The sequence below is a fragment of the Eleutherodactylus coqui genome, chromosome 1, assembly GCF_035609145.1.
Source record: "Eleutherodactylus coqui strain aEleCoq1 chromosome 1, aEleCoq1.hap1, whole genome shotgun sequence".
NCBI classification, from domain to species: domain Eukaryota; kingdom Metazoa; phylum Chordata; class Amphibia; order Anura; family Eleutherodactylidae; genus Eleutherodactylus; species Eleutherodactylus coqui.
In genome coordinates this window covers 402,070,792-402,084,409 of record NC_089837.1, presented here as the reverse complement: position 1 = coordinate 402,084,409, position 13,618 = coordinate 402,070,792, and the positions used below count along the sequence as shown (strand labels likewise).

At 46.7% G+C, this 13,618-nt stretch overlaps 1 protein-coding gene across 13 annotated transcripts in view; it reads left to right on the top strand.

Annotated features, from left to right (window-relative positions):
• Nucleotides 1–2,023: 2,023 nt before the first annotated feature.
• MBNL2 (muscleblind like splicing regulator 2) overlaps nucleotides 2,024–13,618 on the top strand; it is a 146,447-nt gene continuing 134,852 nt past the window's right edge. For all 13 annotated transcript variants that reach the window (XM_066580395.1, XM_066580504.1, XM_066580496.1 and 10 more), the window contains exon 1: nucleotides 2,024–2,111. The gene's annotated coding sequence lies outside the window, so the exon portion shown is untranslated. The remainder of the gene's footprint in view (nucleotides 2,112–13,618) is intronic.

Sequence of the window (13,618 nt, the reverse complement as noted above, 5' to 3'; positions counted from 1 at the left end):
CGAATTTCGCAGTGAAAAAAAACGCTAGTGGGTGGGCACCCTTAAAACGCACTGCATCGCATGGAAATCGCAAGTTCGTGGGTTGCAATAAAAAGGAGGCTCCATAAGGAAACAGGAGCAATAAAAATTTGCAAAGCGCAGAAAAATAGGGCTTTGATTTTTCTTATTGTAACAAGATCGAAGACATCTTAAATTGGAATGAAACCATTGAAAATCATTGTTTTAATAATTCTGCGTTTTTACTCACTCTTGCATCATGTGAAAAATTGTGCAATTTTATCACAAGTGTGAAGGCACCCACAACTACTTACAACCCCCGTCGTCCTCCAGACAACCTCTGTCGTCCTCCACACAACCCCCATCGTTCGCCACACAACCTCCGTTGTCCTCCACACAACGTCCGTCGTCCTCCACACAACCCCCTTCTTCCTCTACACAGCACTCGTCGTCCTCCACACAACACCCGTCGTCCTCCACACAACGCCCGTCGTTCTCCAAATAATCCCACCGCCACGCAATATGGACACCAGACTGAAGTCAGTGCCTGCTTGTACATGCAAGTCCTGAAAACAGACATGTGCAGGGTATTATTGTATCTTGACACCACCAGAAGCTAGGGGTTTCACAGAGCTTGGATGCAGGAATGCCCCAAGCTCCCGAATGAGTCAAGGCTTGAAGGTCGTAGCAGCGTGTGCATTGCTTTTTGCCTGCCCTGCAGGCTTAGGGGTCGTTTTCCAGTTAGGCTTAGATTATGAGCTGTAAATGCTGCCTTATTACAGCTATAACATGGCAGCATTTACAGTTTATAATCTAAGCCTGCGGGCAAAAAGCAATGCACACGCTGCAGCTTTGACTCTCACCGGAGCTCCCAGCCAGCGCGTTTGTGCTCCATCCCTTGAGGCGTAGCTGTGCTCGGTCCCATGCTGCTTCTGTCTGATGCGTCCTGGCCGCCCAGAGGATGACGCCTCTGTCCCGGCCACCGCCTGTGTGGTGTGTCCCCAGCTGCCGACTGGCTTTCTGCTCTGTCACGCCCGGTCCCATGCTTACAGTTTCTGCCCATGTACCGTTGTCACAGATGCTCCTGGTGCCGCGGTCCTCAGGACGACACTTTGTAGATGAAACACACCCCCAGCCAATCAGAAGCTGGGGGCGTTAACATTTTTTGACACTGCTGTGTTATGTTGCCACCCCTAACTTCCGATGGCGACATAATACAACAATATCCATGCACAGTTCACTGTCACAGGCCGTTTCTGACAGTAGGGGAGGGATACACGGCAGCAGCTGGCCAAGATGAGACCACCATCCCTTGTCCTCCCCTCGATACTGGATAGAGGCGGTCAGGATTGGGAGTGACAAAGTGAGGCTACATTCATATGACTGTGAATCTTGTGCGAGTTTTGTGCGTTGCAAGATGCGCGGTTGGACCCCCTGCATACTTGTGTTCTTGCAAATTGTATAGTTATTATTCCATACGTCCCTTTAATGCACAGCTATATGGGACACGGTATGTAAGGGGACACATCCTATGGGATTAGGAAACTTTATGGGAAAATGGCTCTTGAGTCACTTCTGCAGCTCCGTCTATGTGAGGTCCATGAGGAAAGGACCAACCTGTGGTTCTATGGAATCTGGTCATGAAGCTATTTCTGTGTATGCCGCTCATGCCTCCATGTTGTTCAGCAGATATCCCCCCATCATCACACTGCCATGGTGGCCCAGCTACTGGGCAGTAAATACACCAAGCAGAGGTCTGTCATGTCACCCTGCACATGTGTTCCTGCACTGTCCTCCTGTGTTATACATGTGTGTGCAGTTGTGGAGGACCTAATACAAATGTCACTTCATGGCGCTGCCGCCCGTGTGCCTACCTGCCACACACTACACTGCAGTCCTTAGTAGTGCAGGACATAACTGTGACCGTCCAGCCTGCAGCTGCCACCCCCCTGAGTGCAGTTGGAGTGGAGGAAAGTTGACAAGTTTCCTGGTCCCTCCCGCTCTCCTCCCCCCTGCTCCTGGCTCAGTGACAACAGCAGATCCGCCTTCCTGCTGCCATCCATAGGCTGCACGGCTCGGCTGCTCGCTGTCACCCTGCAGACATCTGCCAGGAGGTAAGAGCGGGCTTGTGTCGGGGCCCGGGCCTGCGCTGCGGGGCCCCCGGCCGGAGGAGATGTGGCCGCCGGGAGCGGGTGGCGCTGTGCCGGGCCTGCGCTGGTGTGTGAGGCAGGGATTTCCATGTGTCAGCCGCTCCCTGTCCCGCTGCTGGGTGTCAGTGCTTCCTCGGGCAGGGTGCTGGGGGAGGGGGCTGCTGTGTAATGTAGTGCGGGCCGGCCCTGTATGCCTGCCTGCCATCATGGTGCTATTATTAGTGCTTGTCGTGTAGGAGGACATACTACATACAGGGAGAATGCTCTGCACATACACTACATGTATGACCGCAGGACGGGGCAGGTCTGTGGGGTACACTGTATCCTGGAGGATGGACACTGAGTCATCCTGTAGACATGTCTGTGTAACATATGTATACAAGGGTCACGCCGAAACTAATCGTGTTATGTTACTACACGGTCATACATGTACAGTATACAGACAGCCCTCACTATGGTCATACATGTACAGTATACAGACAGCCCTCACTATGGTCATACATGTACAGTATACAGACAGCCCTCACCATGGTCATACATGTACAGTATACAGACAGCCCTCACTACGGTCATACATGTACAGTATACAGACAGCCCTCACTACTGTCATACATGTACAGTATACAGACAGCCCTCACCATGGTCATACATATACAGTATACACACAGCCCTCACCATGGTCATACATGTACAGTATACAGACAGCCCTCACTACTGTCATACATGTACAGTATACAGACAGCCCTCACTGCGGTCATACATATACAGTATACACACAGCCCTCACCATGGTCATACATGTACAGTATACAGACAGCCCTCACTACATTCATACATGTACAGTATACACACAGCCCTCACTACGGTCATACATGTACAGTAAACAGACAGCCCTCACTGTGGTCATACATGTAGAGTATACAGACAGCCCTCACTACGGTCATACATGTACAGTATACAGACAGCCCTCACTACGGTCATACATGTACAGTATGCAGACAGCCCTCACTACTGTCATACATGTACAGTATGCAGACAGCCCTCACTGCGTTCATACATCTACAGTATACACACAGCCCTCACTGTGGTCATACACGTACAGTATACAGACAGCTCTCACTACGGTCATACATGTACAGTATACAGACAGCCCTCACCATGGTCATACATATACAGTATACAGACAGCCCTCACCATGGTCATACATGTACAGTATACAGACAGCACTCACTGTGGTCATACATGTACAGTATGCAGACAGCCCTCACTATGGTCATACATGTACAGTATACAGACAGCTCTCACTACGGTCATACATGTACAGTATACAGACAGCACTCACCATGGTCATAAATGTACAGTATACAGACAGCACTCACTGTGGTCATATATGTACAGTATACAGACAGCCCTCACTACGGTCATATATGTACAGTATACAGACAGCCCTCACAACGGTCATACATGTACAATATACACACAGCCCTCGCTAGGGTCATATATGTGCTGCATGTACTGTATACAGACAGCCCTTACTGTGGTCATACATGTACAGTATACAGACAGCCCTCACTACAGTTATACATGTACAGTATACAGACAGCCCACAGCATGGTCATACATGTACAGTATACAGACAGCCCTCACTACGGTCATATATCTACAGTATACAGATAGCCTCACCACGGTTATACATGTACAGTATACACACAGCCTTCACTACGGTCATACATGTACAGTAAAACACATAGCCCTCACCTCGTTCATACATGTACAGTATACAGATAGCCTCACCACGGTCACACGTGTACAGTATATGAAGAGACCTGTGGCTCACACAACACACCTCTCCCCTCAAAATGTATCAAATATTGGTGAGAAGCTTCATACTGTTCTGCCCCACCACCAACAGCGGATGTCGTGTACCACATGATACGGGGGACGTTAGTCTCAGAGCGCCCCTCCTACATGTCTCTGTATGACGACTATGTCCCCCATGACACGGCTGTTCTCGGCATGTTTCTGTGAATGTTATCCCCATTATTATGTGCACATGAATGCTATCCTCTGCTCCCGCCGGCATTGTGCCCAGGATGGGTGTCAGCGGCTCCGGGTTCTGTTGTACGCCTACGTTTATATGAATGGCGTTCCATAACACTGTGTGCCCCGCAGACAGCTGCCGTGTGCGAGGGGAGAAACCCCACAAAGTGTGACGGTCGTATGGCGCGGCGCAGATGGGGGGTCAGCTCTGGCGTCACACTTGCACCCTTAGGGCGGCTTCACACCGGCGTATTTGCGCGTTCATTATGCAGAGAATAGAACCTATTGATTTCAATGAGTTTGTTTTCACTTCTCTTTTTTGCGTGTGTATATCACGCACGTGGAAACAAAATGGCGCATTCTCTACTTTTATACAAGTTCCCCATAGAAGTCTATGGGAGGTGCGCAAATGCCCACTGAATGCGTACGTAAATGTGCAATACACTGTGTAATTCTGTGAAAAAAGAACACGTGGACCTCATGATGATAAATACCCATCTAGATCAGGGCGCGTTTGTCTGCTGTGCGCCAATGAACATGCCCTGTGTGCGCAAATGTAGGAAAGGAACTTGTTATGTCCTGGGAGCACCGTAAACTACATCCTATATAAATTTTTGCTGCAAAATAGGCACTAGGTCTTATTTTCAGGGGATGTTTTATTTTACGTACCTACCATGCTCAGTCCACGTCCCTCCCGCTGCTCTCCGGAGCTCCGGCAGGTTTCCTGCAGTCCTCGGTTGCGCACTGAAGATCGCTTCCCAGTTACGGGATTCCTAAACCCCGCCTCCAGGAAGCGATGGCTCTGATTAGTTCTCGAATGCTGGTCAGCCAGTCAATGCGATGGCTCTGATTGGTTTATCCAGTGCTGCACCGATTGGCTGAGCAGAGCTCGAGTACTAATCACAACCATCACTTTATGGAAACGGGATTTATGGATTGGTTGAGCCGCGCATTGATTGACCAATTCATAAATCCTGCCTCCACAATTAAAGGCTGTGATTGGTTCTTGAGCGCTGTTCAGCCAATCAATGCAGCGCTCGATGAACCAATCACAGCCATCACATTGGCTCATCAAGCTCTGCATTGATTGGTTCTCAAGCGCTGCTCAGCCAATCAGACCCATCACTTCACGGAGGTGGGATTTATGAATCCCGTAACCTTGAAGCAATCTTATGTAGGTGGCCGAGGACTGCAGGAAACCTGCCGGAGCTCCAGAGAGCAGCAGGAGGTGCATTGCTTTTTTTAAATGTAATGTAACTAGGGCTTATTTTCGGACTTCAAGCCTCCCTGAAAATCCCAATAAATCAGGGTAGTGCTTATTTTCGGGGTAGGTATTATTTTCCCTGTTCTTGCACTGGCATCGGTGGATGTTGGCTCTTGGTCAGTCCGTGCGCAGCGGTGGGCGTGGTTATGGTGCTTATATGATGTGGCAGGTTCCCTTTAAAAAAATATGGCTAATGCCCCAGTAAGAGATAGAAAATGGTGTTCATATTCAACGTAGGCCGGCTGCACACGGCAGAGCTGGATTCCACATGCGGGTTCCCACAGGACCCCTATGATGAGAACATTATGGGAGGACATGTCCAGTGCCTCTGAAAGAGATAGTTCATAGGGGATAACTTCTTTAAAGGAGTTTTCAAAACGTTCTTAAGGGCGGGGAATGGGCTGAAATTAAAAAAAATTAAGCAAAATTAAATGCCCCTCTAGTTCAGTGCAGCTGCTCTGATCCCTGCCGCACAGGTCCTGGGAGCTCCTGCAACGGTCACGTGACTGTTGCAGCCAATCTCTGAGCTCAGCGGTCACATGCCATTCATGCACACATGACTTCTGAGACCGGTGATTGGCTGCAGTGGTTCTTTAAAGGAAGAACGGCACGAGAACACTGCAGAGAGCTTCTTAGGCTGGCACTAAGGGGACCACAGTTACAAGAACTGAGTACTGCTTAGTTTTTAATGTTAGCCCCTTCCCTGCCCTTAGGAACTTTCTGAAAAGTCTTTTATAGTCATTCATACAAAGGGCAGGAGGGGACTCATTGGTGTCTTTGGGAGACTATTTGTAGGCATGCTCTGAGGTCATTGTGCAGGGAGGGAGTGGAGGTGAGCTGTGACCATATATCTTATCTTTACTGTAATCCCGCCTGTGATGATAATAAGAGATGACTGCTGAAAAGTTTTCTCTATTAGGTTCAGTGGTCAGTGTGAAAACTGCAGGATATTGCGGTCTTTTTAAAATATTTATTATGACATCAGCAATTTAAAAAAACAAGAATTTTTAGAAATATGCTTAACATAAAAAACGTGATTTATACAATAAGGCCTCATGCACACGGCAGGTCCGAATTCTGACTGTGGATTCCCACGCAGCATCCGGCCCTGACTGCGGCGGGTGACCCTGCGTACCTGTCATCTTCTTCGCTGGTGCCCGCACGGACCTGTCTTCTTCCGGCTTCTCTGTACTGCAGATGGTCCGTACGGTTCTCCATCGGACTTGCACAGTACAGATTTTTTTTTTAAACTTCTGCTTTTCCCACGGAATCCGTGGCCCCTCCACAATGTCAATTGTGGACGGGTCGGACAGCTTTCATTGACTTCAATGGAAGCCGTCTGTGCTGGAAGCACAGGAAAATGAAGTGTGCTGCGATTTTTCATCAGTCGCAATTGGTTCCGCTCGTGTGCATGAAGAATCATTTTTCCATAGCATGCTATGGAGGGTTAATGCTGCGAAATCCCGAGGTGGACGCCCGCTCTGGATTCCGCAGCAATGATCGGACCGTGTGCATGAGGTCTGAGTCTTTGTCTGATGGCACCCTGTCAACAGCTGGCTATCCTGGTAGTTACGAACCTGCTGCCTATACGGTTAGATGCCCTCACCACCAGATGGTCACACGTGATTTCGCTGAAAGCTGGTTGAACTTTTGATCATCTCTGACAGCTTTTCTCAGTGCGAGTTCTATCCTCTCCAGACATCCAGGCATTTTACTGTCCGCAAAGACGTTTCCTGATAGTGACGTGTAGACCTGATGGCTGCCGTGCATTACATGGACCATCATGGAGCATGGATGTAGAAACCTGGTGATTTCCTGTGATAACGCTGTTATAGTTGGCACATGCTCTTAGGCTCGCCCACTTTGTCACTTTTAGGTTTCGTGTTCCTGCTCTGTTATGGGAGCACCCAGTGATCGAATGGCGCTGTCATGTGACAGAAATGAATGGCGCTGAACGGACCCCACTGATTATAATGGGGTCTTTTAGGCTTCCATCTGTCCATTTGACATATTCTTACAGGCCGAAATAATTTTGCATTCCATCCTGTCTTTAACGGAATTCAGTGATGGAGGCTCCAAACGGATCTTCTGATGTGGATGTGAATAGACCTTTACTCCGGTAGACAGATGTAGATCCGTGTACATTGTAGAAGCTTTAAAGGGGATTATCTGGGGACTCTTCCCCCTCCGCCCCCCCCAAACTACTCAGGCTACTGTACAAACATTAAAAAAGTGATTCCTCCATCTCTCCTCCTGTACTTCTGCTCCCTGGCCCCCTACTGGTCATCATGTCTGGGTGCAGGGAGCCAGCGATGACGTCACTGACAGGCCATGAGACTGCTGCAGCCAATCACTGACTCACTTGAGGCAATGAAATGCTGCAACGGTCACATCATTGTGCGCCTGTAAATGAAGACCAGCGGGGGTCTGGGCACCAAAGGTGTGAAAGCGACAGGAGAGGTGAATATGCCTTCTTTTTTGTTGGTACAGTCTGTACAGGTGTTGGCAAAAGAATGTTCCCTGGATAACCATTGTAAGTGTAGCTCCAGTATTGCCGGATATTGATGGATTAGGTAAGGTGCTGAGAGACCCTACAGAGTCATCTACCTGCTGGACCTTCCATAGCCAGCTTCTACCTATATATATATATATATATATATATATATATATATATATATATCATTGCTGGGCATGGTAATTAGGCAGGGAGTAATGATAACTGTTCAACCATCAGTTATGTGGCAACAACTAGCTCTTCCCATTACTAAGACGTACGATATTTGCTTCAAGGCTGTAAACATACAGATGCAACAAGCTTTAACTTGAGGGTTATAACTTTCTGCAACAATTTAACTTAACCCCTTAGTGGCCAAGTGGCCTGTTTGCACCTCAGTGACCAACTCATTTTTCAGTTTTTTTCATTGTAGCATTCCTAAAGCCATACATTTTTCATTTTTCCGTCGCTATATAGCCATATGGGATTTTTTTTTTTTGCAGGACAAGTTGTATTTGTAATGGCATTATTTTGGGTACATATAATGTATAACTTTTAATACATTTTTTTAGAGGGAGTGGGGAAAAAAATTCTGCCATTAGTTTTTTTGGATTTCATTTTTACGGAGTGTCCAAAATTGTAGACGAATTTTTTTTCAAACATTTCCTTTTGTGTCCTCACATTCCAAGAGCTGTAGTATTTTTATTTTTCCATCAACTGAGCTCTATAAGGGCTCGTTTTTTGCGGGATAAGCTCTAGTCTTCATTTATCCAGTTTTTGGGAATATGTAACATTTTGATTGCTTTTTATTCCATTTTTTCTGGAGACAAAATCTGCCATTCTGACATGTTTTTTATTTTTAACAGCACCCACCATGCAGTATGTTAATATAACATAATACAATACAAGTATGTAATCAGCTCCAATAGTTTATATTATGTAGGGATGTAAATCTCCTCTTTCCTCTTATTCTCTACATATAGAAAAACATTCTCCTCTTTTATGTAGATGCTAAGGATGACGGCCCTGACCCTGCTTTTGGAAAGCCTGGCTTGATGCCATTAGTAAGTTCTGCCCCGCTGCCTCCAGGGTCACAGTCTGCATTCCTCTAGTCAGGCCCTTTTTGTGAATATCCTTCCCCACAGAGATCCTTTATTTCAAAAAGCATGTAAGATATATCACAAGGATCCAAGTAATATCAACAGTTGTCACAATATCCTCCAACAGCCTCATTACCTAGAGATCAAACATCATTATATACTGTTAGCAGGTATGTATATGTATATATAAATGGCTTCTGGTAGAGATTGTGTTCTTAAAAAAACCTCTCACCGCCCCTGAGATATCTGCTGCGGTATATCATAGGATTCAACAGTAACAATTGGTATTTAGATCGCAACGATTAGCGAACGAGCCAGTGATGATTTTCGTGCTTGCATGAAATAAGTGAACTAATTATCGTTCATCATTGATTGCTGGCCATGTTTACACTGAACGATTTAGCAATATTTTTGGCGCTGGGTTCACACGGGGTGGAGTTGTCGTGGAATGTCTGTGCGGACCGTCTGTACGGAAATTCCGCTGCATTTACAGTAGCACCAAAGTGGGCAAGATTTTGAAAATCTCATTCGCAAGCTGCGGAAATAACCCACCAGTGAGGAAATTGACTTGCGGCGCAGAATTCAAATCCGCAACATGTCAATTATGTCGCCGTCTCCGCTGCTGAGGGAGTGAATTCTCCACAGGAATTCGCAATGAAACCCACTTCGGAACCCGTACCAGCCTTGTGTGAACGCAGCCTAATCGTTCCACCCAAATGTACCGTAAGGTAATATAGACGGCATGAATCAGCAGTTGATGGGGCTTACCTAGTGGACCACCTCGGGCAACAACCGAGCTTGACAAAGACCTCATGCAAGTCGAAACGTTGCTTTTATGTGGACTAGAGATGAGCGAGTATACTCCCTAAAGGCAATTGCTCGAGCAAGCATTGCCTTCAGCGAGTACCTGCCCACTTGAGACGAAAGGTTCGGGTGCCGGCGGCGGGCAGGGAGCTGCGGGGGAGAGCGGAGCAGAACGGAGGGGAGATCTCTCTCTCCTCCCCGCTCCCTCCTGCTGACTGGCGCTACTCATCGCTCCCCCGCGCCGGCACCCGAACCTTTCGTCTCGAGCGGGCAGGTACTCGCTAAAGGCAATGTCGCTCGAGGTAAAGGTACATCTAAGGATGTGATTGTACATGAGGGAGACCCCTGAGTGCTGCTGGTACCACTTCTACGTCTTTGATTTTCAGACAAATGCCATATGTATAGAGGATGAGTGGCGATGTTACATTTATAGCAGTAGCGCTTTAAGTCTTACCATACCGACTTGCATGCTGTACGGTGGTTATTATCTGCTCTATATACTGACGTTCCTTGCTCTTTGACATCTAGATACATTCATATTATTCTGTTCCCATTTCACATGGCCTCTGTGACTCTTCAGAATTTCCTAAATAAGGTTCTTTTGTAGCTCCCAGCTGAGAGCCCGTTTCCCCGTTCTGCGTTTCAAGCATGGCTGGCATTTAAACAAATATGTGACGTTTAATACTTTTGGCATTCAGGCTCCGACATATCCAGTTGCCGCGCTGTAACTTCCTTACACCAAGCAGGTGGGAGAAACATAAACTTTTCACAATGAATTTGCGTTTAGTAGGTAGTGGGGCTGCGAGCGCCGAGGCTTGCCTTAGTTTGGAGATCTCTGCTGTATTTGCTGAGCTGGAGTATTTTCTCTGGTTGGAGTACAGCTAGGTTGTTACTGTTTGTGTCCCTCAGAGTGCTTAGTGTGGGGAACTTTACTCACTCCCAATTACGTCCGCTCGGCTGATAATTATGGTTCTGCCAAGTCAGCATATTGTGGATGCAAGTTGGATGAGAGCAGCAGAAAGAAGGATTGTACAATTTCTATGTCACCCTCATATAATAAAAATTTATAGCATAAATCTGATCCGAATTGGCCATTATAGGGCCTCCTTCATACACACGTTAGTTTTGGCGGTGTTTTTCTTCTATTTTAAACATTTAGGAGGAGATTTATCAAAACTGTTGCCTCTGCATTTTGTCCTAAAATGCAACTTTTTCTGGTCTAGTTACATTGCAACGGATTTATGAACATTGTGCACCAGGTCTAAATTTGTGGGCATGGTTTAGATGGCACAATGGTGTAGACCTGATTTATAATATGCGACTTTTTTAAAAAGTTGCATAATAAATAAAAATCTTGTTATTTTGTATAGCGCCAAATTATTTTGCAGCACATTCAGGTAACTTTTTTACTCCCCCCCCCCCCCACCCCCACCAAGCTGGGTACTCATTTTACCGACCCCAGAAGGATGGAAGGCTGAGTCAACCTTGGGCCGGCTACCTGAAACATGCTGTGATTGAACTCACAACCTTCAGGTCATTAGCAAGAGCTTAGGGCTGGATTTCTGCTGCCATAACACTCTGCGCGTGTTACATTTTGCATGTGACATTTTGAAGAATTAGGTGCATCTTAAGTACTCAGTAGTGCACTCAGGGATTCCCTGGGGATTGTCCTCCTTAGGGCGCCCACCCACTGGCGATTTGCGTTTCTCTGCGTTTTGCGTTTTTTCTCAAGTGCAATTAGAATTGAATGTACTCCCACCCACTGGCGTTTTGCGTTGCGTTGCGTGGCGTTTTTTAACATAGGAACTGTCAGTTGCATATGTGTCCTTATTTTTCTCCTAATGCACCCATGAAAGTCAATGGAAATTAATGGAAACGCCGCGAAAACGCGGCGTTTTTCACGCACGGAAATCGCAAACGCCAGTGGGTGGGCGCCCTTATACTGTATTTAGTGAATTTTATTTTCTTAGTTGCTCATAATAAAGGGAATGTGGCCCTGTGGGCCTCATAGTCTAGTGCCGGGGGTCCTGAGTGATGCACCAGCTCACTTACATTTTTAGCAGCTGTACTTTTAATAAAACCAACAAGCAGTCTGGGATATCCATGAGGTCCGGATGCCCCTGCCAGCTCAGCGGATGACTCACAGCTTTCTTCAGCGGTGAAGGGGAGCAGAGGAGCTCAGGAGCATCCTGGACCATGCAGTGCGAGCGCAGCAGCATTAGGAGGACTACTTACCGGGGTGCACTGCAGGAGATTGTATGCCGCTAGAAACATAACCAAGTGGGAAAAGAACTGATTACTTTAAATGAGTACATTTACACGGGAGATTTTCTCTCACATCCATGCTGCAAGATAGAAAAATCGCAGCGTGTCCTATTTTGGGGCGATTCTATTCAGAAATTGCTCATTATTTTACATGGGAGCCCCCCAAAAATTGCATCAAACTCACATGCGATTTTCATGAGATTGCGATTTTTTTTTTAATAGCAACATGCTATTTCATGCGTTAGAAAACGCGTAGAAAAACCGCATGTTTAAAATTGCGATATTAGTATGAAACTCTACCGATATTGCACTCTCTTGTGTAAATTTAGCCTTACACTTTTGTGAGCCTCATTTCCATACAATCAACACTGCAGTGTCCTGTTACCGTCTGTGAATAGCACATTATTGACTTACAAGAAAAAGTACACAGGGTGGAATCCCGCCGGAAATCTTGCGGTTTGGCCACAGCGAAAAACCACGAGATTTCCTACCAGGAAAGTGCAGCTTCGAAACACGCTGCACTTGGACACGGGTTTCGGAGCGGCTCGGCTGCATGCTTTTTTATTGCAGATGGTGCTCCCGTAGAGGAGAGCGCAGCCACAACAGAAAACAAAAATTGACATGCTGCGGTCAGGGAATCCGCGCCGCAGTGCCAGCTTTGCTGCGACGGATTGGCCGTCCTGTGTGGAGGAGATTTTTTGACAAATCTCGTCCACATGGCTGGCGAATCCTATGGGAGCTGCCAGCGTATATCGCCCGAAAGATAAGGCAAGACCTATCCTTTCTGGCCGCGTATAAAATCAGTCACCGTGTTCAGTCGCTGATGCTCTGTCTTTTGCGGTGTCATTTTTGCGCATCTAAACACACATTGGGGAGGGAGCAATGACCAATTGGGATGATTTTGTATCTATACTCCTGATATTGGTCCAATATCTGAGGGGTACAATATTAGAATGAATTGTGTCATACAGTTCTAATGTTATTTGCACTCTTTATATCATCAATTCACTAGCAGCTTTTGTATCTAATTTAATGGCTATTTTTCCCGCTGTATGGGTAGGTGTGCTCCGGGTTTTGGGACGCTCCTTGGTTTTGTTATGGTGTTTAATGATGGCGTTACCCTGTTGGTTTGCCTTTTGTGTTCCGCGTATCTAGAGGTCTCATCCTCTGATTTTTGGTATTATGGGAGGACAGTAAACATAAGTGACAATGTGTCTAGCCCAGTTGATGTATTTGTTGTTTGGCTAAATGTTTAGCAGTAATTGATAAATACATTCATCTCCGCAGCAGAAAGCTTAACGACCAGGATGTATGGATTTAGTGAGAAAGCCAACCTGTATGTGACAAGCTGGTTTAGCTGCTTCTGAAAGTGTCACTCCATATTGCTCTCCGCTTCTCTTCCATTTGTAGCGGCTTTGATCTCTCTGGGATGTTGTCTTCCTGTAGATTAAAGTTGCTACATAATTGTGTTTCTTGTGTTCTAATGTCTGTTCCTAAACTGCCCT